At 40.4% G+C, this 27,513-nt stretch overlaps 1 protein-coding gene across 1 annotated transcript in view; it reads left to right on the top strand.

Annotated features, from left to right (window-relative positions):
- Nucleotides 1-4,020: 4,020 nt before the first annotated feature.
- The window catches only part of SLC7A14 (solute carrier family 7 member 14), a 105,343-nt gene continuing 81,850 nt past the window's right edge, over nt 4,021-27,513 (top strand). Inside the window, exon 1 of the mRNA XM_006736338.3 lies at nt 4,021-4,325. The gene's annotated coding sequence lies outside the window, so the exon portion shown is untranslated. The remainder of the gene's footprint in view (nt 4,326-27,513) is intronic.

Raw genomic sequence — 27,513 nt, 5'->3', positions numbered from 1 at the left:
CCATGTCAGGGAACTCCATTGGTTTGACACTCCTGACTCCTCTCCACAGCTTCATCATTAAGGGATTTTATTCACTCCACATTGGGTGGGTGTGGGAAAAGTGCTATATGTCACTGTAAATTTGGGAAGAATGAAACGAACATACTTAGGACAGAATCTCCCTTCTTCCTCTTAGAATTTAGATACCCAGAGTATAATTACTCATAGATAATTGACTTACAAACTTCCAGTCTAATTTGTAGAATCCTAACAGCAGGTTATTTATTCAATATACCTTTATTGTGTGCCTATGACATACCAGGCTCTTCTCTTCTCTTCCGGCTACCCAGAAGCACCTCCCCCTTTGGAGGTGAAACTATCTAAACCCCTCTGCCCAGGCTGTTGTGGTGCTTTTGATTTCTCAGCTTCTAAATACGCTCAGAGGAAAATGTCAGTAGCATTGATGAGCTTGGAATCGTTCTAGAAGAAAGCATCAGGTACTCATTATCATAAGTCATGAGACAAAAACAGGTAATTGTTCTTAAGGCATCTGGCCAATTTTCTCACAGCCTAACCATAATCCACCCAAGCAGGTCTATCATGAAGGATTTTAGAGATCACCCTGCTAATGACACAGAATTTTAGCAAGAAGCCCTTACGTAAGAGGGTACTGCCCCTTTCTTGCAGAGTAATCACTTTTATTTCTGGGCCCCTGCATTTGCATTTGTCAGTTCTCCACCATTCAATACAGTAGTGCCCCTTCACTCCTTATTATAACACTCCATTTTGTTTTCATCGTGGTACTTATCTGTACTTCTTTATTTTCTTAGAGTCTGACTCCCTCCACTAGATTGTAAGCTAAAGAAGAGCAGGAATCATCTCTGTATTGTTTGTGGCTGTATCTCAAGTGTCTAGAACATGTTGAATAAATGATTCAACCTTCCCATATTCCAGTTGGAACAAAAAAACAAAGATGTGTACTTTCAAGGTCTAATTAGCAGTCACTCTATAGTATCATTGCTTAACCCTGGAACTGATATATGCATCAATTTTTCCTGCTATGTGTGACTCTAAATGCTCAACTACATTTTTATCTACTGCTTTTCTATTTGTTGGCTCATATATGCTCTGCCAACAGCTGAAAAGTGTCTGCACTGGCTTATAAAGGCAACAGTCAACAGGCAAAAGATAAGAGCTTATAAGTAAAGGAGTAGGACCCAAGGGAAACCTTATCAAGAAATCACTGTTAAGGTGTAACTTTCTATGGGTCTAAAAGAAATCATTGTTAAGGTGTAACTTTCTAATGCAATCAATCCAAGATCTGTCCCCCAAGCTCCCTTTTCTGCCCCTAGCTAGGTAAAGTTGACTTGGGCATTCAAAACTGGTTCAAAAAAATTATTCAGAGTCCCAGAGCAATTTCTGATGAAACTATCTAAAATTCTCTAAAATTTATACTCATCTAAGTAGCTGCTTTATAAAGGCACCATTTTGAGGCAAATTATTTCATGCTTATTCTTCCATTTCTTGTGTTTTGTCATGACAACACAAAAGTGGGTAGGAGTCAGAGGCAGCATTTTACTTAGTCTTGACAATATTTTTAAATGATATGTTTAGAAGCATGAGTTGGCACCTTCTGGTCTTTTGATCTCTCTAAATATAAAGAGGTCAGATTGATACTTTCTAAGGAATATTAAAAGGAAATAAACCAGAAACCTGGACTGGACTCTGCTTAAAGATAGAGGAGCTTCCTTGTAAGTTTCTGGTTTGTGTGAGGATTTTATTGGATTTATTGGCAGTGGATTGGAGATTCATATCACCATTTAGGTCTGATTAATAACCAGAAATTGCTCCTGGATGCTGAATATTTTTTATTTTGAAATGAAATCCATTTTGAATTTTTAACCCAAATCAATTTTACCTAGCAAAGGCAGAAAAATCTAAACTCTCCTGTCCTGAAATACAGACACAAACTTATCTCGGATATTAAATACTCATAACCCCTGTGATTGTGGCTGGTGTTGTTCTAACAATGAAAAGCTGGGGGGAAAAATGAGATTTAATCCAGCAATCCATCACAGAAGAGTGAAAATGAAAAAACACAATGCTCAAAACACCACACCCCTTGAGTTACATGCACACACACAGACTTACAGAAATACATTGACATTTTGGTAGCTGCCCATCTTATGACAAATCCTATCTTCCCATTATGCCCATAATGCATCTAGAACAAATTCAGGGTTTTATTCAGTCCATAATATTAACAGTTTGCATTTGTTTACTTTTTACCTTTCACAGTGTGTCTTCTCACACATTATCTCATTTTAGCATTACAACTATCGCATGGAGAGGCAGATAAACATTCTATTCCCATTTTTTGGAAAGATTTTATTTATTTATTTGAGAGAGAGAAAGAATGAGCAATAGGGAGGGGCAGAAGGAGAGAGAGAGAGAGAAGCAGACTCCCTGCTGAACAGGAAGCCCTATGTGGGGCTCAATCCCAGGACCTGAAGATCATGACCTGAGCCAAAGGCAGAAGTTAGCCAACTGAGCCACCCAGGCACCCCTCTATTCCCATTTTAAAGGTGAGACTCTGAAAACTTGATTGATTTGCCAAAGATCATACAATAAGTAATGGGCAGAACCTGCACTAAGACTCCAAACTTCTGATTCTTTAACTCTATGCCTTTCCTGCAATATTTCAGAGCTTCTTGGGTATCCCAGGAGGTCTGACATACCCTGCAGGGCTCTCATAACCTTAAATTATGGGGATGTCTCAAGACTTCAGACCTGGATGCTGGTCCAAGACAGTAATGAGCTTGAACTAGGTGTACTTACCAAGACTGTCCTGGCACCAATCAGTGAGTTTTCTGGGGAGAACCAGAGCCTCTGAGCTAGAATCCACAACCTAAAGGTAGATTTGAACTGCTCCTGCATAAAGAGGCAGTATCAGTCAGCCAGTATTCTTCTCAAACACAAGCCCAGTGAATTTGTTTCCAAGGGTAGAGAGTTACATTTCATTAGCTCCCATGTATTCTGAGGGCTTGGAGCAAAGATGCAAAAATTCATGTAGGCACTTTCCATCTGTATCAGTCTACTCAATGCATGTTAAGTAATTCTTTCTCTGATGAGACCAAACATGCCTGGGTTGGTACAATCTAGTCCTCATCTTTTTGAGTCATAACACAGTTCTGGGATACTTACTATAATGGAACCAATGAAAAATGTAAGCCTTGTGTCTCTCCTGTCCCCTTTCAGACTGGTTATCTCTCTAGCTTAACCTCACAGATGTCCCTCCCAATTTTATAGAAGATATGTGTGTTCTGCTGGCACAAATCATAGTCCCCCTGTTTTCTGAAATTTATTTCAATAGAGGCAGGAGAAGAACTCTTATTTATTGAGTTACAAATATGTGCTCAGCATGGTGCTAGGCAATTTCAAGAACATTATCATTTAGAATTCTCATAACAGTCCTGTGAGGTGGTCATTCACAGATGAGAGAAGAAAGGATAGGAGTTAAATAACCCAAGGTCACACAGACTAGAATTCCTGGTGGGTCTTCAAATCTCAAACCCACAGTCTTTCCACTCATAAGATGCTGAGAACCCAAAGATAAATTTGACCTACTTGAGCTTTGGAGAAGGAGGAGGGTCTTGTCTTTTTTAGGAAGAAAGAAGAAATCAATCTCTCCCATCCTTTCTTTCCAGTAATGCTGGGGAAGTGGAAGAAATTTAAGAGCAGCAAGGCTCACCAAAGGAAGAGGGAAGCTTTCAGAGGGTAGGAAGCAGGTCTGGAAAGCCTGCGTTGTTCAGCGCCAAGTCCAGCAAAGGTGGAGCTGCTGGAGGATGCCTTCTCAACACACCGACACTGCAGACATCTGCCTGGTCCTGCTTTCTCAGGGCAGGGAACAGGCAAGAGACCCCCTAAGCCTTAGGACAGCCTGAGATACTGGAAGCGGCCCCGGAGGCTCAGTAGGCCATAGAGGAGTTAAGAGTGGCATATAGCTGGGTGTGTGTGTGTGTGCCTGTGTGTGCGTGTGCGCGCGCTGGGAGGCGGGGGCGTCTGGAGAGAGGCCTCCGCTCAATAATGTAAGGGGTTGGGCCGCCCACGTGACTCCAGGAAGGCGGAGACAGGCGAGCTGGAGAGAGGACTGACAGACCGCCTGGAGGGAGGTGAGGGGGGCGGCGAACTGAATAATTGAAGAGCTGTTCAGCAGCAGCGGCTGCCTCCTGCCTTCCTTTGCCACCACCACCCCGCATCACAGTGGGAGAGACAGACTCTGGCGCTGTAAGTGGAGACGGCTAGCCACCAGTCCCTGCAGCCAGTTAATCGCCTCCAGCCCTCCGGTGAGTGAACGTCCCCCTTCGCCGCCGTCTGTCCCCCTCCGAGCCCCCTGCACCCAAACTGGACCCCCGCGAATAGGATGGTCGCCTCTTGTTGAATGAACCAGGGAGCCGGAGCCGCAGGGAGGGGGGAAACAGGAACATGGCGCGGAGGCTGAGGGCGCCCTCCGGGAAGGGGTCCCTTGGAAGAAGGAGGGAGCTGGGTTGGGATCTCTTCGTATCTGGCCCGGAATGGGGCCTGGACAGTGTCCGGGGTTGGGGGACGCCGGGTTCCGACTCACGGGAGCTGCCAGGCGGGGTTGGGGCAAATGCAGCCCTGGCGCGGCCGGAGTGAGAGGCAGAGGAGGGAGCCTCGAGCAGTGTCCGGGTCGCCTGGGTCTCCATAGATGCCGGGCCTGTCCTTTCCTCCCTGCCTTGTCACACACCAGGCTCCCGCAGCTAGGTTCTCGGCCTCGGACTGAGCCCACGGAAAGAAAGGGACGTTTTTCCGGCCGTAGCCTGAGGGAAGGGCGGGGACAACGTCTGTCCTTTTACCTGGGAGCAAACTCTTCAAAAGGACTCCAGCTGAGCCCGATACCCAGACCAGGCTGGTGCGCTACGAGGGGCATTTGTCCCCAGAGAGTGGTGATACGCGGCGGGGCAGCGAGAAGGACGTGATGGGAGAAATGTCCTGGGAAGCTCTCTGGCCAGAGCGGGCAGCCCCGGGGAGAGGATTCTCGCCGGCACTTCACCGCGTCTGAGCCTCCTCTCTTCCCCCATTCCAAATACATCAGTTTCTTACAAATCCAGAGGACCAGAGTAGGGCAGCGTGGCCTCGCGTGATGCAGCCCCAAACCTCCTTCTCCCACCAGAGTCACCCCCCAAGTGTATTTTATATTGTGATCGAAAAGTAAGATAGAAGTCACCACATGACTAGAAGCAAAGGGAAAGCAGAGGAAAGATGGAAGGAAAACTAGAACAGCAGGGCTCTCTCGCCTGCTCCTGGCACTCCTCACCCCACTACCTGTGCGAGGCTCCATTCAGAGTTCTGCCTGAACTGAGAGTCTTGAACTGAATGCAAATATAAAGGAAAAACTTGGGAGGGGGAGCAGGTGGGATCTCGTCGGAGTGTCGGGGCCAGTCACTGGAAGGAGTTGGCCAAGGACCACAGAGTGTAAACCCGCCTGTCCCCCAGGGTAAGGGGTCCTGAAGAACATCCTAGGCAGCATAGCAGCTCCAGGCAGGAGCCTGGGCCGCAGAGCCGACCGCTGGGAGGGGCGCTGTCCGCGGTGCTGAAAGTTCGGCGAGGCTGGGCGGTAATACTGCGGGGAGAACGGGCGGCTCACTGCTTGCCAGCGTTTCCCGCAAGCAGAAACTGCGTTAGAACCATGTAAAGGAGGATCATGTGGAATAAGCGAGCTGGAGAGACAGGTATAGGTGCTCTGCGTTCCCCGGTTCTCTGCCTTCCCCCCGGACTCCTCTTGGAAGGAGGTTTTCCGGACTCCTGGGTAGAGGAGCGAGGAGTGGGTGTCACTCCAGAATCCAGCTTTGCTAGCTTCAGGTGGGAATAAGACGTGTGGCTCCGCTTTCTATGTCCCCTGTCAGTGCGGTGAATCTTCCTACTGGTAAATTGTTGGAAAAGCAGTAAACACTTCTGTGACTTTCAGGAACCAGAGAACTGTGAGGCTACCAAAAGAAGAGGCTTCATTAATGGAGTGGCTGGGCTGTCTATTCATGGCTATGGCTTTTTCTCTCTTCAGCATCCTTCCCTCCCCACCACAGATTGTTTACATCCTCTAGATATAGATCTCTAAGCAGCCCTGCATGGTTGTTTCCTTGACTAGTCTTTTATATTATGGGTAAAATGGGAAAGAATTGAGCCAATTTGGGGAGACCAAATTAAGAAAATATTTACTGAACACCTACTATCTGCTGGGTAATATTATCTCATTTAATCTTCATAATGGTTGCTAACTATAAATATCACAAAGGTTAGAAAACTGAAGTTAGAGGTCTTTAATTCAGAGCTTGGATTCAAATTCAGGTCTGCTTAACTACAAACTCCAAGCAATTTTCATGCCCTCATTTTGGCATTTGGCTTTGGAGAGCTGTTATTGGAGAATATAGCAAAAGAATGTCAAAAGAGGAAGGTCTACTTTTCTTTTTCACACACACTACTCTCTTCCAACCCTTTCCTCTTTAATCTGTTCACCCACCCACTGTCACTCACTCCCACCATACCAACTGCTTTTGTGCATGCTGATTGAGATACCACTGTTCACACAACTTGAGCTTTAGGATTACAAAAACAAGTTAGAGGACTAAAACAACAGGCTTTCCTGATAGAGCAGCAGGGGTTCATGGGATCTGGAGGACTAGAGCCTACACGTGCTTTCATATTTAGAATTATACTCTTGACTTTTAGGGCTGGAATAACCTTAAAAGTCATTCAGCATCATGCAGATCATTGTTTTACAAGAAGAAGAATTTGGGGACCAAAAGACGATTATTAGTCTAAGTCTCATGATTGAAACGTTAGGATTGGAACCCCATTAACTCTATTCCAAGGTCAGTGTCCTTTCCACCACCCTCATGGTAACTCAAATATTCTTCCCTTCTTCTTTCTTTGGTTATCTTTGACAAGAACATCAGCATCAGTAAACTACATTCAGTAAAAAACCACAAATACAAATACCTAAAATACCAACACTCGTGTTACCTTCCTATTCTTTTCCCCTCTGGTCTGACTGTTTCAGTGTTGTCTGGCCCAACATACCTGACCCACCTTCCTCAGCAACAGTTCTCCCTATGGTAGCAATCTGCAAATGGGGATGGGGTTATGGCATTTCTCTACTTGCCTTTGTGTTGCCTGTATTTCCTCTTCTATGGTCTATTCCAAAAAAAAATAATTTTTCCAAAATAAATTATCCTAAGCATCTTCCTATGTTCTCACAGGTACTTGAAAGAGACCTTAAAAAGATCTAGGCAGAATTAAATGATCACTGTAAGTGCTAATATCAATCAACTGTGAGGCACTATCCTAGGTCCTTTCATAAATAATTTCATCGAATCTTCACAATTCTGTCAAGTAGATCATTTCATTAGAGGTGGTCCTAGAGTTCTAGTCCACTCTAACATGCAGCAGATCTGATGTTCTATGTATTTCTTCTTGCTTCTCTTTTAGCCCCTAATAAAATCTCAACTTTATTAATTGGATTCTTATAGCCCTAATAATTACATTGGCAAGGAGGAAATTTTTATATTGAATTGAATTGTTCTATCCTGCTCCAATATGTAAAGTTTAGAAATTCAAATTCAGTTCAAATGGTAATGTTCTGTTCTTTTATCTCAATATTTACCACAACATATTCTCCCTTCATTTGTTATCTTTTACTTAAAGATCCCTATATACCTTCTTAATTCTAATATTAACATTCTGTTTCAAACCCCCTCTATTACCAACTAAGACACAACTCATAACTAAATATATAACTTCTATTGTACCCTCACAGAGTGATCCTGCAAGGATGTTGTTGCTGGGATGCTCTGGGCCCTGTAAACCATAATCTCAAACTGTCTAGAACCACTCTACCCAATATGGTATCACTAGCCACACGTACATTAAAATTTTAATTTTAATTAATTAAGATTAACATCTAATTAACATTAAAATCTTCAATTTTTTAATCACACTAGCTGTATTTCAAGTGCCCAATAACCATATGTGGCTAATGGCTACTTAAATGAACAGTGCAGATACAGAACATTTTCAGCATTGCAGAAAGTTCTATTGGACAATGCTGCTTTGGAAAGTGCTAAAAACATCCTCATGGCAACTGAGAACTTGGAACTGGGAAGAAGAACTGGACACTTTGCTTTGAAACTTCTGCCAAGAAAGGAGGAAAAGCCACTTGTGGCCTAGGACACCCCCAAAAGCCCAAATAGGCTCAAGACAATAAGACTAACGAGGAAAATATATGTCTCACTAAAGGAGCAGGCGACTATGGGATTTGCTTCATATGGATTCCATTTTACTATGGAATAAAACCATGAATGGGTCTTGCTGGTTTCCTGGATTCCAGCTTAGAAATAACTTGGGAGTTCTTATTCAAAATTCGAGTTTTATACATATATATATACATCACATACACATGTAACAACATGGATATATATGTGTGTGTTTATGTGTTTATGTATGTGCATTTTGTCTTAGTAAGTATAGTATAAATATAGAAAGAATACAGGACTTGGAGATAGTAGTAAGTGTGCCACTTACTATTTGGTGACATTATAAGGCCCTCTAGAGCTCCATTCCTTCATTTGTAAAATGGTGATGAGAATTGCAACACCCATCTCAAAAGGTTATTGTGAGACTCAAAGTATAGGTAAATGAAAGTACTTTGCAGGGAGCATGATTGATATGTGATGGTTGATAATCTCATGTAGATATAGTATAGTATATTAAAAAAATAGGGTAGTTTAAACTGAATGCATTTCTGAATGTTTTTAATCCCAGATAAATATATTTTGCTTTTGTTGTCATTTTTCCCTGAAAAGTAGAATGCTGAAGAAAAAATCTTTTTGGTTGTTGAGATTTCTTATTGGTTAATTTTTCTATGAACTGAAATACTGTTTATTGCTCATGGTTTACTTTATTTTGCCCTGAAAATTTTCCTTTTTCCAGGAAAAAAAATACCTAGGAAGTCTCAGTGGTTCTGAAACAGCATTTACCCTTTAACTAAAAGGTTTTTTTTAAAGATTTATTTATCTGAGAGAGAGAGAGCGAGAGAGCACACATGAGCGAGTGCACGAGCAGGGGGAGGGGCAGAGGGAGATGGAGACAAGCAGATGCCCTGCTGAGCAGGAAACCTGATGCAAGCTCAATCCCAAGACCCTGAGATCATGACCTGAGCCAAAAATCAAGAGTCAGACACTCAACCAACTGAGCCACCCAGGTACCCCTCTTTAACTAATAGCTTTAAGTCAATTGTCAGTAATTAGCCTGTCATGACAATAGTGGTTCAGATAACAGAAAAAGTATTATTGATATTCTTCAGCATGGGTGGGTGAAGGAAATGATTTAATGAGCGTCTACCCATCTCATGAGTTGATGAAAACAAAAATAATTCTATTTCACGCATTGATTAACCCAAAATAAAAGTAAAGACTATCAGTTTGACTGAATTCTTAAAGTTACATTAGGAATGCTGACCTTAAATAAAGGATCTTTACACTATCCCTTCTCTAAGGTAAAATCTGTTGGGGGTCATAAGTGGAACCTTAACTTACTGACAGGGGGATTGGGAGGCCAGAAGATCCAGAAGATGCAGGGAACTATGCAGCTATTCTCCACCCCCTCTGAACCTTAATCCACACCTTTTATAGAACAAGGGGTATTGGGGCGCCTGGGTGGCTCAGTTGGTTAAGCGACTGCCTTCGGCTCAGGTCATGATCCTGGAGTCCCGGGATCGAGTCCCGCATCGGACTCCCTGCTCGGTGGGGAGTCTGCTTCTCCCTTTGACCCTCCCCCCTCTCATGTGCTCTCTCTCATTCTCTCTCTCTCAAAATAAAAATAAATAAAATCTTTAAAAAAAAAAAAAAAGAACAAGGGGTATTGTGGTGAGGTCAAAGGGTAGTTACCTAAAGTGACACCACCTGTATACCAGTCATCTCTACTCATCATCTAAAGTGGAGACTTCTGTGTGCCACTTTAGGGAAGATCAGAACAAGCCCTCCCATATTCTGACCAAGGCACATATTAACCTCCAAGGGGCCTGGAACACTTAGCCCCAAGGAAGGTCACTGCATGGGCATGAAAAAGATGGAAGGCCAAAGGTGGAGTCAATGTTGTCAGCACTCCTACAACATAGCTAACATTTACTCACTCCCAAGCCTGGCATCTATTGCCTATACATGAACCCTGATCTACGGTTTTTATAACTCAAGTAGGAGTGCATTTTTTATATTCCTGACTGAGTCAGGAAATCACAAACACAAATGCAGTCATGCCTTCTTTAATAGATCACTATTTTGATGCTTAAATATTTTTCTCTTACAACACAAAAGTTAACACAATGCTCAGGCATTATAGAAAATAAACCTGCAAAGGAAGCTATTCCATTAGATGAGTCTTAACTGTATTATGTTTGCTATTAATCCTGAAAACTCAATGAAGTAATAATTTTATTTATGGGGGGAGGGGCAGAAGCACCTGAGAAATCAAGCTGAGTATAGCTCAGGGCTCTAGATTCTATCTCTGGTTCCAGGAACTCTGGCAAGTTATTTCCTTTTTTGGAACCTAGTTTACTTTGTTCAGACTTTGTTAAGGCATGAATGGCAATTTATAAGATGCTCTGCCAGAGAAATAGTTGAAACATACTCTCAGCCCCAAATGCTGGTCAAGCGTGCCATTCTCAGGCCTTTGTTGCTTATGAAATTATATTACTAAAGGGAAAATTAGTGAGATTGTCAACTCTGGTCTGTAGTAGCACATGCTGGCTTTACTAATAGACACCTTGTTGGGAATCATGGTTTATTTATTCATTTCATTGGGATTGTTTGTCTCTTGGAAGGAGGAAAATATACTACCTTGGAGCTGAAAAGAGTTTACTTTTCACTGTCTTTAGCTTGGGGGATTTCAATAATTTTATATCCCAGAAAGAAAGAGAATTTACAATGTAGCTTTGAAACTTGTGCTGGTAGCAAGCAATCATTTGCTTAATAAAGTAACTGAGGCTTGCCCTATATTGGTAGTCATGGGTGTTTGGAACTCCTATAGTCTGGCACATGAATTCTTGATAAATATTTGTTGAATTCAGGCCATTGTTTCAGGTCAGTTCATGCCATACACTCATCTAGCCAAGAAGTGAGTATACCCTGTGGCATTTTCCTTTACCAAATAAAACAGGAGGCAAGCCCAGAACATCAAATCTTACCCTGACAACCACACTTATAACCCTTCTGGGAGCATAGGTAGTTGTGGGCTAAGACAGACTGCTCCTGAGAACTGGGTCTTGCTGCCTTCCTCCAGGAAACAAGGGACACATTAGCCCGAGGGTCTCACATTTCACTGTGATGAGGCAACTCCATAAAGTCAAAGCTTAAATAGAGTTGTATGCTATTTTCCACTTTTACTTTAAAGAGATATTTATTATTTCCTAGAGAAAGTATTTGATTGGCCTTGATGATTGTTGCAGGCAATTACTATTGTTCCTAAATTCAGAAGGAGCTTAGCTTAGAATTAAAGCACATACATTAATTAGAGAGCTGTGACATCACGGTCTGGAAGATCACAGCATATCCTTTTCCAGGAATAATTGGGCCTTCCTTTGAGAGTTTTAACTGGTCTTTACTGACAAAAATGAAAGAAAAATAGGTCATTCTGTTCTAGCAAATCAATAAACAAATGTCTAGAATTAACTGATTCTCATTTGCTGAAGGCAAAATATTCCAACCCAATAAACTTTCCTACAAATGAGCAAGTTGGCTTCCATGGCCTGTTCATGTATTAAATTGTTATTTTTCTTTGCTTTTTAAATAATTAGCAAATTTTTAAAAATTGCATCCAGGTGTTTGGACATTCTGATGATGAAATGGTCTTCATAATTATAAAGACTTAATTGTTCATTAGAGTTATATTTATACAATATATTATTGTGCCAATGTTTTGTAATGATCATATAACCCAACTCTCTCATTTGACAGAGAAATTGAGGCTGAGAACAATCACTCAAGTTAACAACAAAGGCAGAAGTAAGATTTGAGCCTCCTCTCTCTCAATCCACTGCTCTTTGCATCTTTCAATCTCAGGCATTTTTCATTAGTCGTGAAAATCTATTTAGTCAATGAGTTTAGCCACCAAAATTTACCAGGGGTACTAGGAGTAGGAAAGTATATGTATTTGGATTTCATAGTATTTCCATTTGCACCTCCAGGTGGAAGGACTTCTGAGTCAAGGATAGTCAACAAGTAGAAATTTCATGGATGGAACTATGAGCCAGAAGAAAAGCACCAAAACCCCAGAATCCTTATGAGAACGTGGGCAAGGATTTAAGGGACACATTAGCCCTTAAATTAGCCATTATCTTTATCACCTTCATCTCTAGAACAAGAGATTTGAATTAAATAATTTCAGATCCTGCAAGCTCTAACATTCTATGGTTCTATGAAATGAGGGCAAGGATTTGAATTATTCAAATTCTGCCTCATTCGGCCCACATAATAAAAAACAAATCAAGACTCTTATTTAAAAAAAAAGATTCTTATTTTTACACCATTACTTATTGGAGGCTCATATTTCATGCTAGTACTTCACTCAGTAACAACAATAACAATAACAGCACTAATAACCATAGCTAACAATTATTGACTTATTTACATTTACTATGACCGTATAATGTTGGTAATGCTAGTATACGCATTTTACAGATAAGAAACCTGGGTCCCAAAGTAGTTAAATAATCTGACCAAATTGATATAGCTTTGTGCTCTTAACCACCATGCACACTGCCTCTTTGAAAAGCACTGGTCTCCCAAACAACTGATGGGCATCATTTATAGGCTACTTAACACACAAGCCCCTCTCTGGGGGAATTTCCATTTTACCTATATTTTCTGGCTAGAAGAGCAATCAAGAGATTAAATAGAACTTCAAGTCTCTGGATCTGATGAAGCTGTATAGTGATCGTCATTGTCTTTCTGCAAGTTGGCTCTTGCCCTTTTGCGATTGATACCATTGATCAATTGTTTCAATGGTTTAGTAATGAATGTTGGTGCTTTGCAAGCTGCTACATGCATTGAGGACCATTCTGCTGTGTTTTTCCCAGAACGTATGGACAGCTTGCATTGCCATAAATGGATGGATGCTGGTGCAGGATTCAGCACCTTCTAAGGCCACAGAAGTCACCCTACCACATCTTCATTATTCAATGGCATCTTCTGGCTTTTGTCTCCAACTTTTTGACTCAGAGTAACAATCTAGACAGTTTTTAAGGTAGAGGAAGAGAGAGAGGTTCCAGAGTGTCATTTCCTGGTGGTGGGATTCAGTCAAAAGAAAGACTAAAACGTTCAAAATCATGTGTGAAACTCATTTTCTTCTCATTAAACCTACCTTACCAAATTAGTCATAAATACAATATACCACAGTACCCATCTATTTCACTGTAGATTTCAACATGTACTAAATCAGTTCATGGACATCCTGCACTTAATATGTCATGTCTAATAAGCCAAGAATGCTCTGACAGCAGCTTAGTATGTATATATATTTTACTACATAAATATATGATTATATAACATATAATATAATAAATACATAAATATTATTTTATGTATTTTATATACATAATTTTATTCTTTTTTAATTTTTTGGAATTTTTAAAAGTTTTTATTTAGATTCTAGTTAGTTAACATACAGTGTAATATTAGTTTCAGGTGTACAATATCGTGATTCAGCACTTCCATAAAATACCCAATGTTCATCACAACAACTGCACTCCTTAATCCTCATCACCTATTTCACCCATCCCCCTACCCACCTCCCCTCTGGTAACCATCAGTTGGTTCCCTATAGGTAACAGTCTGTTTCTTGGTTTGCCTCTCTCTCTCCCTCCCTCCCTCATCTCTCTTTCTCTCTCTTCCCTTTGCGCATCTGTTTTGTTTCTTGAATTCCACATATGAGTGAAATCATGTGGTATTTGTCTTTCTCTGACTGTCTTATTTCACTTAGCATAATACTCTAACTCCACCCATGTTGTTGCAAATGGCAAGATTTCATTCCTTTTTATGGCTGAGTAATATTCCATTGTGTGGGTGGGTGATGTATACACACACACACACCACCTCTTCTTTACCCATTCATCAGTCAATGGACACTTGAGCTGTTTCCATAATTTGGCTACTGTAGATAATTCTGCTATAAACATTGGGGTGCGTGTATCCCTTTGAATCAGTATTTTTGTATTCTTTGGGTGAATACCTAGTAGTGTGATTGCTGGATTGTAGGGGAGTTCTCTTTTTAACTTTTTGAGGAACCTCCGTACTGTTTTCTAGAGTGGCTGCACCAGTTTGCATTCCCACCAACAGTGCAAGCGGGGGGGTCCCCTTTCTCCACATCCTTGCCAACACCTGTTGTTTCTTGTGTTGTTGATTTCAGCCATCTGACAGGTGTGTGATTATATAATACTAACTTATATAATACAGTAAATATATACATATATTATATACTTAATATATGTATTATTTTACATATTTTACATTATTTTACATATTTTATATACATTCTTTTATTCTTTAGCTCTAGATTCTGACTTGCTAAACTAGCCACATATCCCACCAATACCAAAACCAATTGTAGAATGCATAAGTCTACTTCTGCTTCTGTGGTTTTCTAGATATTTTGTAGAGAGTGGGATGGTTTAGAAGTCAGCTGAGACCTGGTTTGCAGTCTCAGCTTTGAAATGGCTGTGAAACTTGAGCCAGCACCATTCAACTTCTTTAAGACTCAGTTTCCATACCTTTAAAATTGAAGTAAAAGAATATGCCCCTCATATCACAAGAAGGGCCAATGAGATAGCATTTGTTAAAACTCCTTATAAACTATAAAGTCTATACAAAAAAAAATGGGTTTTCCATCCTTTCAGTCCTTCTCAGTCAAAAATAACTCTCAAACAAAACAAAACTCTCAAGTTGCTGATACCCAGTCCTAAACCAAAGTTGACAGCTAAATCAAAGTCTTATGGGTTAAGAAGATCTTGGATTGAAACATGCATGTCGAGAAAATGATATTTATAATGTGGGAGGCCTTCTTCTAAATCAATGGTTCTCAACCTGGGGCAGTGCTACCTCATTAAGGGGTATTTTTTATTGTCACAAACACTGGGGATATAAGGAATGCTAAATATCCTGCACTAAGCAGGACAATCTAGCACAATAAAAATAGTATCATACCCAAAACGTCAACAGCTTCTCCTGCACTGAGGAAGAGTGCTCAAAGTAATGTGCTGTTCATAGTCCCTAAATCCCTAATTGATATGGAGAGAATTTACTTTTGATGTACTCCCCCAGGTGAAATCCAGCCAGTCACACTCATGTGAAGTCTGCAGCAGCTCAGAAGCAGTACAGGGCTTCCCATAATTTTATTAAGAAGGAAAATATGAGGCCGGAGATCAATAGTTTTCAAACTGGCCCTCAGAAGCTTCTACAAGAATCCCCCTCTAACATCAGCAGGGTCAAGGTGTCGCAATAGGTTAATGTGCCATATTGCAAAGCCCAGACTAAAGGTTGACATATGAGGACCCAAAATGAGTGAGTCGTGATTCTGAAAGTCTTTGCAGTTCATTGGTGAAACATTGGGTTATGCCTTTACTTTGTGACAAGCATGGGTCTAGCTAAGCACTGGACACAATCCCTCCCTTCAGCAACAATCTGACAGTCAGACAGATGTAAACTCCACTAATCATGTATGCAACACATCAACATATGATAAAACATGTTATGAGGAAGTCTCAAGGACAGACCAGGGAATGATTTACATCCATAGAGGAAGTACAATGGAATTGTACTTTGAATGATATGCAATGTTTTCTCATTTGGGTAAATAAGAGGGAAGGCCATTGTAGAAATGGGAACAGCATAAGCAAATGCTGGAAGTGTGAATGTAAATGACATAGGTGCAGGCTGATGTGATTAGTTAGAGAACTGGCTGGGAATGGTGGAAGGTCATATCAGAAAGACTCTGGAGAAACTTGAATGCAGCTAGGTGGATATATTTATTCAGCCTGAAGTTTACCGTTTGAACAGAGTTTTTATGAATATTTTAGAAATACCACTGAATTCAGGGTTGGTTCATGACCAACACCAGAATCATTAAAGTCTAATTTCAGGGTTAGAAGGAACCTCAGAAATCGCCCCAGCCTTCCCCCTTTTCTGTATTTTACAATTGAAGTAATTAAAACCCAAAGATATCAAGTGACTTGCCCAAGGTCAGCAGCAAATTAGTGGCAGGACAAAGACTAGAGCCTAGTCCATCCTCTTAGCTCATAGCATTTTGTCCTGCTCTGTGCTGCCTTCGGGAATTTTATTCATCATCTGAACATAATCCAATGTAACACACAATGTGATTATTAAGTATTTATGAAGTTCCAAGTTTCCCATTGCTCACTATTAAGATATAGTTCCTTCATTACAACCAGATGATAGATCACATCCTGGGCTGCTTCTACATGAGAGCATTCTCTCAGAAACACAGACAAACATCATACCAAACACATGGGCATGAATTCTTCCCCCGCCTCACATGACCTCCCCTGCCTCCTCATTTCAAACTGCCAGAGATTATAGAGGCACAGCCTGAACAGAAGGCATCTTAATCCCTGATGGTTCTGTAAATAATATGCTGTTCATGCTTGCATATAAATGATCACAGCCTCTCTATTTTCTAGATGAGGAATCCTTCAGAAAAATGAAGTTGCTTGCCCACATAGCACATCAGATAGGATTTCAGATCCCAGAGCACCAGACCTCTTTGTAACAGGTTTGAATTTTTTACCCATCTGCACACTCCTAACAATTTATCCAGGCTTGTGATCTTAAGTTTTATTTCATAGTCTACTTAGTTTTTAAATTTTATTTCATAGTCTACTTAGTATGTGCATATTTAGGTTCTGAGATTGGTTATTCCCCACTTATTTTTCTCTGGCCACATTTCCTCCACTTCTTATTCAATATACATCCAATAGAAATCATCTAAATTAACATACTCATTTTATAGAATGGAAACTGAGAGCCAAAGAGGTAATGCCACTTGCTCAAGGTTGCACAGTAAAAAGCAACGTTGTGGCTAGATTCCCTGATTCCCAATCTCATGCTATTCCCTCCACACCAAGCTGATGTTTTCAAAGGGTTTCTTTCTAATGCTTTCTAACACAGCATTTTCCCACTCTCCACCATCCCTGCCCCCCCCCATTCATTACATAACTCCCTAAGGATGGATGGAAATGACTACTTCCACCGCCCAGAAGTTCATTCCAAAGCCTTATTTAGAATACCCACAACTTATCATCTCCACACTATACTGGTCCATCTATCTTATTAAGACCTGTTTATGGAGGAGATTGACATACTTCCTAGTCTAGAGGATATATATACAATCATTGCCATTGCTCAAGTAGAAATTATCACAGAGAACAGTGTGCCCAAGAGGAAAGAGGACAGGGTCCATGGCTCCCATCATTTGATAATAGAGCAAAGTTAATCCAAAATTCATTGTAAGTGGCAGGTTATTAGATTCATAATCCCAGAGACCAGACAATTGGGTAATTAGATGGAGTTAAGCAATATTGGTAATACCCAAGAAAGTGAAAAAAGACAACTCCCACACCATTTCTTCTTTAGGGATAAGGTGTTTTGCCTGAATTGATCAGCATGGTGTGCTTAGTGTAGTGTACATAAAGTTTACAATGATAGGTTTTTTGTTTTTAGAAAATCAATGGAATTCACACTTTCTGTTTAAATTCCTTCTGGTGAGTCATTTTAAGACAAAAAAACAGGTGGTGTTTGAGTAAAGAGCATATTGAAAATAGAAGCAGAGAAGAGGGCAAAGAAATCCAAGAACTGGCTTCTCAGGGAGGGCTTCATAGGCTCATAATTTTCTCACAGTCTGACCAGGCATATTGAGAAACTCAATTTTATCAGTTCTCTCAAAAGTCATCTAGCTCTGCAGAATCAAGCTATGCCCCTTAAATCCCAAGAGGCTGGTTTGTAAACTAGATGCAAGATAGTCACATGCAATGGGGGGAAGTTGTAGAGTGTTGCCCAGGTCATTCCCTTCCTGGTATTAGGATAGCAAGAAAACCAAATGAGTGATCAAAGATAAGCTGTATGCGCAAGATAAGGATCAATGGCATTAGAAAGTCTCATGAAATGTGCCATCCAGGCTGCAACAGAGGCAGAATTCTTTCAGATTCCACCCAAAAACACCTTTCAGATTACTGGAACAGTTGTGCCCTTCAAGTTGACCTTCACAAAAGGGTCTTGTTTCCACTTTCCCTAGTGCTGGAGAAACTTCGGCAAATACTTTCAGTAGAAGACAGAGACTTTATCTAGTCTCTGTGTAGTCCTCATCTTCTGTCAGACATGTTATAGCTTGTTAATTCATAGCCTATCTCCTATTAGTTACATGCGAGTTTCCTTTAGGGAGTTCTGGTAGATGTCCCAGTTTAACCACCAGTCACGAATAAACTGCCTTAGGTTTTTTCTATAAGGTTAGGTTAGGTTATTTCTGTAAGGGGCAAATCTCTTGTACTCTGTGCTGGTTCTGTTTATTCTGCTTCAGAAGTTACCATGATCTGACCTTGCTCTGAGAGCACTGGGGTCTGGTTTATCCTTCTCAGTAATCTCCTTGTATGGACCCTGACATCTGAAACTGTATCCATTCATCACTCTCAATACAGAAAACATTCATGGGTGACTATGACTCATCCACAAAATGCCGAAGGAGTCAACTCTTAAAAGATTTTTTTTTTAATCATACAATTACCTCTGAAAGAGACCAAATAACCATTTTAACTATTTTTATTCTCCCCTTGACCTGACTGGTTACCCTGGTTCCAAGCAGGCACAAACTACACAGACAGTTTGGGATTCATTTTAAATTCGTTCCTAGTCACACAGCCTTTTGACACACTTTCTATTCCAGCATCAGAATACAGAGGAAAAAAATATCTGAATGAGTATAGACTGTTGTGCCAGAAATAAATTCCTAATATAGACAACTAAAATATGCCTCTATAGAACTTAGCTGTCAAAAGAGAAACAAAACTTTTCTGTTTCAATACTATCTTGGTGACTAGTCCATGTTCTTCCCCTCTGCCCCCAAGTTATAGTTATAAATAAATACTATAGTGTCATTGCAGTAATTTAAGAATCTGGGGAGAACTTGTCTATTGAGCATAGTGATGTTATCTCTTTGCATATGTGATTCAAATATGGCCAATTATTGAGTGTTCTTCTCAAAGTCAAGGATAACAAGATAGCTACATCATAATAACTTCTGAACAGAATAGCTCACATTTACTCATTTAATCTTATGAAATAGGTATGATTATCCCAAATCTACATATAATGATTACCAAATTTAAATGACTTGCTCAAGTCTTTACAGCCAAAGAGGGTTAAGGTTGAGATTCAAATGCTATGCCACCTACCACCAAAATCCTCACCAATCATACTGCCCAACCACAGTTTTAAAATTCTCTCTGAAAGAGACCAATCTGTGTCTCATATGAGCAGATAGATAATAAGAATGATTTTGCAGGTCTACCTTCATGGTCTTTCAGAGGATTAGACTCAGGGGTCCAAAGATTTGGTATGGGACTTTGGGCAACTCATATCTTTTCTAAGCCTTAGTCATTCCATCTAAGAAAGAGAAAAATAGTGGTTCTTTAGTTAGTTAGTTATTCACTTATTCAACAAGTATGCTAAACACTGAAGCTACAATGGGAAAAAAACACAGACCAGGAGCTGTTAGTAAAAGTAGGAACCACTGTTTAGAATATTGTTACTAAAATGAAAACAATACCAAGTCCCCATTGCTCATGGTATGGGGATCCTAGGATTGCACCCAAGATTGATTGTTTAAAAAAAAAAAAAGGATTGGTTTGTTTGTTTTTTTTAAGATTTTATTTATTTATTTGACAGTGAGAAAGAGAACACAAGCAGGGGAAGTGGCAGAGGGAGAGGGAGAAACAAGCTCCCGGCTGAGCAGGGAGCCTGATGTGGTGCTCAATCCCAAGACCCTGGCATCAAGACCTGAGCTGAAGGCAGACGCTTAACCAACTGAGCCACCCAGGCACCCCAAGGATTGGTTGTTTTGCTTTCGTTTTTATAATCAGTGAAGTGATTTGAATTCTCATGTAATTGTCAAATAAACAATATTTTGGGCTGAACTAACCAATTAATGCAAGTTATTACTTATAGAAACAGAAGCCTAGATCCTCAAGGTTCCTGTGTATGGTTTCTGGAAGACAGATTTGCCCTAAACTCTCAGTGATATACATTGCATCTATAGATTTAATAAATTTGTATTCTAGAAATTTAAGGTATATTTCCACTGCCTACAGGAACTCATTCTTTTCAGCAAAGGCTGAGATTATTTGATTGCCCCAAAGCAAGAACATAGTATAAGAAGACTAATAAGCTATAATGGGAGACTGACAGCAGAAGGGATATTTATTAAGCAAAATAGAACGGGGGATTTGAAAGGAAGAAAAGTAATTTGAAAGGCAATTTTCAGTTTAAGAGAATTCTAAAGTTTAATATTGTTGATGGACTAGAGCATATTAAGGAAATGTTGAATGAGAGAGTAAAAAAGAAAATTAAGTCAACAAAAAAAGGAGAGGGAAAGAAATTACATTCATTCTAAGGCACTTTTCCTTAAAATTACATTCTTTCTAAGTACTTCCTCTTTAAAAGTCATGTAGGGGCATTTGCTGGGCAGTGAGAAGGGAAGAGACACTTCATTCCCCCTAATCAAAACCTTTACCAGTATCTCGGACCTGAAAGTAAAAGGTACATCCCACACATAAACAGACAGTTGGCTCTTTCTCAGTTCTGCATTATTCAATTTGTCACCAATTTTCAGAAGCCGCTTGTGAGAGGCATCATCACAGAGCCATTATCTAATGACCCCGAATGTACCAAGCCAAGAGGCCTAATTTATACACAAGAAACTATTTGGACTTTCAAGGTGATTTTTTCCCTTAAAACATGGAACATTGAGTCTCCTAGCATAAGACCAAAGAAAGAAGGAAAGAAAGAGAAAAAAAAAAACAAAAGGGAAACCACTGTCATTAGAAAATGAAGTAAATTTGCCCACCTAATCTCACAGCTCAGCTTGCATGCAGGGCTAATTTCTAGTCAAAAAGTAGGATAATATCCACTGTAAATGTGTAACTCGGGACATGACGGCAACATATCACTCTGGGTGGTCCATTTTAACTTCACTTTTAATATTAAAGCAAAGGTTTCAGTGCTGGCTTTTTTGGATTTTTTTAAATAAACTATGAAGTGATCCTCACCAAAATTTGTTTGGAGCTCAGCCACAAATTCTGACTCTAAGATGAGTAAAACTCATCTCTCCTGGATCTTGAATGCAGCACTAAAGAAATTAGGCTTTAAGCCACAATCAGTGGGAGCCACCAAAGGTTTCGGGGCAGAGGCGTTGTGACCAGAGGAGTGACGGAAGATTCCGACAACAGTGAGTGGGATAAATCAGGGAAACACAGAGAGAGGGTGGAAACAGAAAAGCAAGTCAGAAAAAATGTGCAAGAGAAAATAAAAAACATTTCATAGCTATAGAATCAGGGACCGTTGTTGCTATTTCTTGGCTGGTATTGAACCATATAACCCAAATCTTGTTTGAGATGAGCATAGCTCTAACGGGACTGGGGAGAGAGTGCCCCTCTCTCCTTGGCTTCACACCTGACATTGGCGGTCCCGCTTTCTCTCGGCAGACAGGAGCCGCTCTCCGCTGGTGGTGAAAGAGTTGGCAGGGGTAGGCCGCAGTGCAGAGAAGAGAGAAACCAGATGAATTTTGCACGCTTGGAACCAAAACAAAGCCAAGTGGAGGAGTAGAGCTGGGTAGTGGTTTTACACCCTCTCCAGCTGTGTGTGCCTCAGCTCACACAGGTCCCCTTGCTTTTGGGGGCCTGAGATGCCTCATCTACAAGACAGAAAGGTTGCCACAGATGATTGCCGTGGTTCTTACCAGCTTGAAAAATTATAACTTCAGCAGCACATTATTAATTTAAAGATGCATTTCATGGATCATATTCAATTCAATTCAACTCCAGGGTGGATAACTGCACAAAATGCTAAAGCTCCTAAGGGCTTGATTTTCTCACTTTATTTTTCTGCCCTCCATTTCTTGTTTTTTTCCATTACTTCTCTAAGGCAGTACTTTTCCCCTCTTCCATTTTTTTCCCCTTCATTTTCTGGTGACAGCAGGGAAGGGGCTGTTTCAATAAGACAAGAAGCTTAGGTCATCTGTTTATCCACAGGACAAGGAGGACCCAGGGCATAGGCAGCCAGCTCTTTTCCACACCATTCTGCTGCTGAACCTCAGTCCTCACCAGCAAGAAGAGAAAGTCTTACTCAGCCTCCCTTCTGACTTATTTTTTTTTATCACTGCTTTCTCTGCCAAACTGCAGGCTCGCAGATGTTCGAGGCAACTCTCTCTCTCACTGCCGGCAGGCCAAGCCAGGTGATTGCTTTTACCCCCTTCTCCTAGGAAAAGTATTTGCACAAGTGTTGGTGTAGTTTTAGCTTGGTGACAAACGTGAGATGCCATGCACACATACACACCCAGGGCCAGTGTCCCATCCACTACCGCCTCTATTTAAACTTGGCCTCCACAAATCCTCAGCAGAGCCATGATGTCACACTTCCCAAGAAAGAACTGGACCTTGAATTAGTCATCTTCTAGTCCCCCAAACTACATGTGCATTTCAGAACCATCACCTCCTTGCCTTGCTCAGCGGAGGCTGAGCTTAGGTAAGGTGTCCCCTACCTTTTTACCCCCCTTCACCCCCACCTCCAGCCCAGAGCTTCTGCTTGAGTGACTCACTTCCTGTACTGGCCCGGTTCTTTCTCTTTGGAGACAACTGAAGTTGCCCTTGAAATAATGGTGAAGAACACAGAACCTCTTTCTGCTGGTCCTCAGAGCCAGCAGAGGCTGGAGATTTCCTCCTAATAACACAAGAACCAGATTATTTGTTACCAGAATCCTTTAAAAAATAAAACACTTGATTTGCAAGAGAGGCAATAATCCTACAAAGTGGACATTATCATCCCCATTTTTTAGATGAAGAAACCAAGGCTCAGAAAGACTATAAAAGTGTAATAGGCGGGGCGGAGACTCTAACACAGATCCATCTGACTTCAGAGGCTAAAGCCCTATTACTTCTGTGAAATGGTAAACCACTAAAACTTAATAAAATAAAACCAAACCCAGAGAACCAAAGGCAGACCTCTGGAGTCTTGGAACTACTGCTTCTCACAAGCAGTGTGACCCTGGGCACATCTTTTGGGTTTCACTTTCTTTGTCCATGAACTGAGAGTGCTGGATCCAATTATTTCTTCCAGTTCCAGCACCTGGGAGCATGCTTTCTAGTCCCTGTGTCTCTTCTACAGGGGCCACCAGCTAAAATCTTACCTCAGCATAATAGACTTCTAACAACAGGAAGTGCCACTTCAGAGGCTCTGGAAATGATTCAGATAATCATTCTGTTCTCCAGAGAGAGCCTATCATTTCTATGACTTCAATTACCCACTGGTCAGGCTGAGGTAACATTCACAACTGTTTATTCTGTGGCAGGCAGACTCCATGGCATTCTCTGCCGACATTGGAGAGAGAATCTGGGCTCAATATGTGTTATCCCCAGTTTAAGGAGGTAGTGATTCAAAAGTGAAACAGGGAGAAAAAAATATTACATACCCACTCATACAATTTTTTAAAGATTTATTTATTTATTTTGAGAGAGAGAGAGAGCACGTGCAAGCACGGGGAGGAGGGGATGGACAGAGGGAGGGAGAGAATACCAAGCAGACTCCCCACTGAGCAGGGGGTCTGGTGTGGGGCTCGATCCCAGCACCCCAAGATCATGACCTGAGCCAAAACCAAGAGTCCGACACTCAACCAACTGAACTACCCAGGCATCCCCACTCCTACTTCTTATGTGAAAACCCACTACAAGAACATGCTACAGATAGATAGAATTATTTACCAGCAAAGATTCTTCATTGAATATAAGGAATCACCAGGACTCCTCAATAGTATATATTTAGTCTACTAGAGACAAGATTTGATGGAGAAATAGATATTAAATCAATGCTGATTGAATGCAGATCATAATCAAGGGGGGGAAATGTGTTGTTTAAAGTGAGAAAATGATATCCTATTTACAACAGTTTGCTTTACACACAACCCTTAGGAACCAGTATTTGTTTAACTGATGTAAATGTATCTTGTGTGTGGCAGGAGGCCCACTGTAAATCTACACAGGGGATCTGGATGTACATTGGTAAGGGAGAAGAAAAGGATGTAGAGACCGGATGTGAGTGAGCTTCATTTCTGCCTAGAAAAGCATCATGGTGGCAAATACTGTATCGGCTTAAAAAAAAAAAAAAACTGGACCAATCTTGTTAAAAGGGATGATGACATTTGATGCAATTCTTTGCATTAAACAACCAAAAATGAAGCTTTTTCTAAGCCATCTAAAATAACAATAAGACACCTTTGGTCAGCATATTAACCATTAAAGAAATTTTGACAAGTGAAAATAATATTTCTGCAGTACAGCCAGAAATAAGATAATGCTAGAATAAGCAATATTTCTCGGGGGGAATCAGGAAATCTTATCACTGCCTCTGTGGTTTACCATGTCCTGACCCACAAACAACAGCACAATATCAATAACACCCATGGAGGGGCGCCTGGGTGGCTCAGTTGGTTAAGCGACTGCCTTCGGCTCAGGTCATGATCCCAGGGTCCTGGGATCGAGTCCCACATCGGGTTCCCGGCTCAGCGGGGAGCCTGCTTCTCCCTCTGACCCTCTCCTCTCTCATGCTGTTTCTCTCTCGCTTGCTCTCCAATAAATAAATAAATAAAATCTTTAAAAAAAAAAATAACACCCATGGATAGATTTTTAAAGTTTATACCAATTTTGCACATGGCATTTCTCATTTAATCCACATCTCAATCCTGTGGGGTCTTAGGCAGAGCAGATATACTATCTTCATTTCATAGACAAAAAACATGAAGTCCAGAAAGATAGAATTATTTGTCTGAAGACACACAATTTTTCAATAATAGATTCATCTAAAACCCTGGCCTTCCAACTCCTTGTCCAGTGATCTCTCCACAACATTGCAATAGGATCTGAGGTTTAGGACACCCCCAACTTTATCAGTTTAATGGAAAACAACTTATATACTTTATATGAAGATACACACACAGCAATTGCCCAGACTGGTGAATTTGTGGATCAGTGAACAAGTATTTGTTGCAGGAAGCTTAGTAGGTTTTATATTAACCCTGAAAAAGACTAAAACATGGGTAATGTGCTCAGCAGGCTAACAATTGTGAGGTCTAGACTGTGAAGGGACTTGAGACCATAAGATGTATTATCAAAAGAAGTATTAGTACAAATTAAGGCTCAGAGAATGAAGAGACAAAAAAAGTCAGAAGAAAGAAATGGGAGCATGTTTTTGCAGGTAAGGATGAGAGGAGGAAGAGTTATAATACCCAGTAAAGGTACTAATGCTTAAGGGCTTGGATTTGAAGGCCCATGCAGGAAAGACAGCAGATTTATGCTCCCTGGAAGAAGGGAGTTGGAACTGAGACCACTCCATGCAGCTAGGACCCTCAAAGGACCTCATTATCAGTGAAAAAGGGGACTAGAGAAATACCCATTGCATCACTGATCATCAAGGAAACGTGTCCCTGCCCAAAGTTCTGAGTAGAGGAGAAAAAAATGTCTTGCACGAGAAATCAAAACTTTAAGCCTTTCCACATAAGGGTTTAGAGTCCAGGTTCACACTACTCACATGATATGAGAATCCCAAGGCTGAGAATTTAACATGAAAATCAGGCATGGATACCTGTGAAGCACCTGGCAGAAGAAAAATGCAGAACAACCCTGGAGGGATGTGCTTCCACAACCCAGGCTAGACAGGATACCCCAGAGAAAACAAACCCCGCTAAAGTTAGCTCACACACAAAAATCAAAAAACATATAAAGAATACTCCCCCATGAATCAGAATGATTAAAAACAAAGAACTGGAGGTTTGCATTCCAAGAAGCTGATATAACAGAAAATCTAAAGGAGACTATGAAATCAATGAGTTTGAAATAATTAAAGAGCTAAAAGAAAGGGGGCAGGGAACCACAAAGAAAAAATAAGATGTAATGAGAAAAAAGTAAATTGGTTTGAAAAAGAACCAACTGAATATTTAGAAATAAAAAATATGGTCTTGAAATTTAAAGCTTAAGCAGATTACACCTAATTAGAAAGAGACTTGGTGAACTGAGAGATTTTAAGGCAATTGCACAAGATGCATTGGAGAAAGATTAAAAAGCTAAATATACAAAAATACCATTAAGAGACAAGAAGAATGAAATGAGAAGGCCAAGCATTTATCAAATAGGCATTTCAGAAAGAGAGATCAGGGAAATGCATAGGCAGCAATATTTAAAAGCATAATGTCCGAGAATTTTCCAGACTTTTCCAGAACCCTTAATGAAAGTACAATTAAAGAATATTCTCTTTTTTTAAGATTTTATTTATTTGACAGAGAGAGACACAGCGAGAGAAGGAACATAAGCAGGGGGAGTGGGAGAGGGAGAAGCAGGCTCTCCGCTGAGCAGGGAGCCCGATGACCTGAGCCAAAGGCAGACACTTTACGACTGAGCCACCAGGGTCCCTGAATTAAAGAATATACTTAGGGAAGAAGGAGATTGAACCCAAAGGAATAATGAGCAAAGAAAAAATTGGGAAACTTGTGCATAAACCTAAGGAAGCATCTACCTGTCAAAAATAAATAAATGAATGAATGAAAAATAAAGGATGATTATCAAGGCAGTGGAGTCTTAAAAACAAGGTGGGAATAAAATAGTAAGCAATAATAATATTGAAAGATGGGGAAATTAATAAGAGTAAAAGGAGTTAAAGCATTTGTTTTAGGCAGAAAGTAGGCAAAGATACTGACTGGCTTCAGATTTTTAGTCAATATTTAGTCAAATATTTAGTCAATATTTAGTCAATATATTTACAAATGTTTAAGTTAATATCTGTAACTTACAAAAATAATATATTCTATAACAATAAAATGAGTAGAAGGGGAAACTTACTCAGTCTATAGAAAAATAAAAGGAAGGGGGCAGAGGATGCAGCAAAGAAAAGGCACAGTAAATATACAACACAGTACAATGGATATAAATCTAACTATTCCAGCAATCCAATAAATATAAACAGGTTAAATGAGCAATTTTAAGGTTCTAAGAGATTTTTAATAATTTATTTATGAAATATACTCAAAAAACATGAAGACACAAGTTTTAACTTAAAGGGATAGAAAAATATAATCAACATTTTTCAAATACTGATTAAAAGAGGCTATTGTGAGCCACACTGTGGAAAGAGCCAAGATGTCCAT

Source organism: Leptonychotes weddellii, chromosome 1 (genome assembly GCF_054177405.1).
Source record: "Leptonychotes weddellii isolate Sample4059 chromosome 1, ASM5417740v2, whole genome shotgun sequence".
In the NCBI taxonomy this organism is placed as follows: Eukaryota; Metazoa; Chordata; class Mammalia; order Carnivora; family Phocidae; genus Leptonychotes; species Leptonychotes weddellii.
The sequence above is the reverse complement of the archived record's forward strand: the minus strand, read 5'-3'. Positions and strand labels throughout refer to the sequence as shown.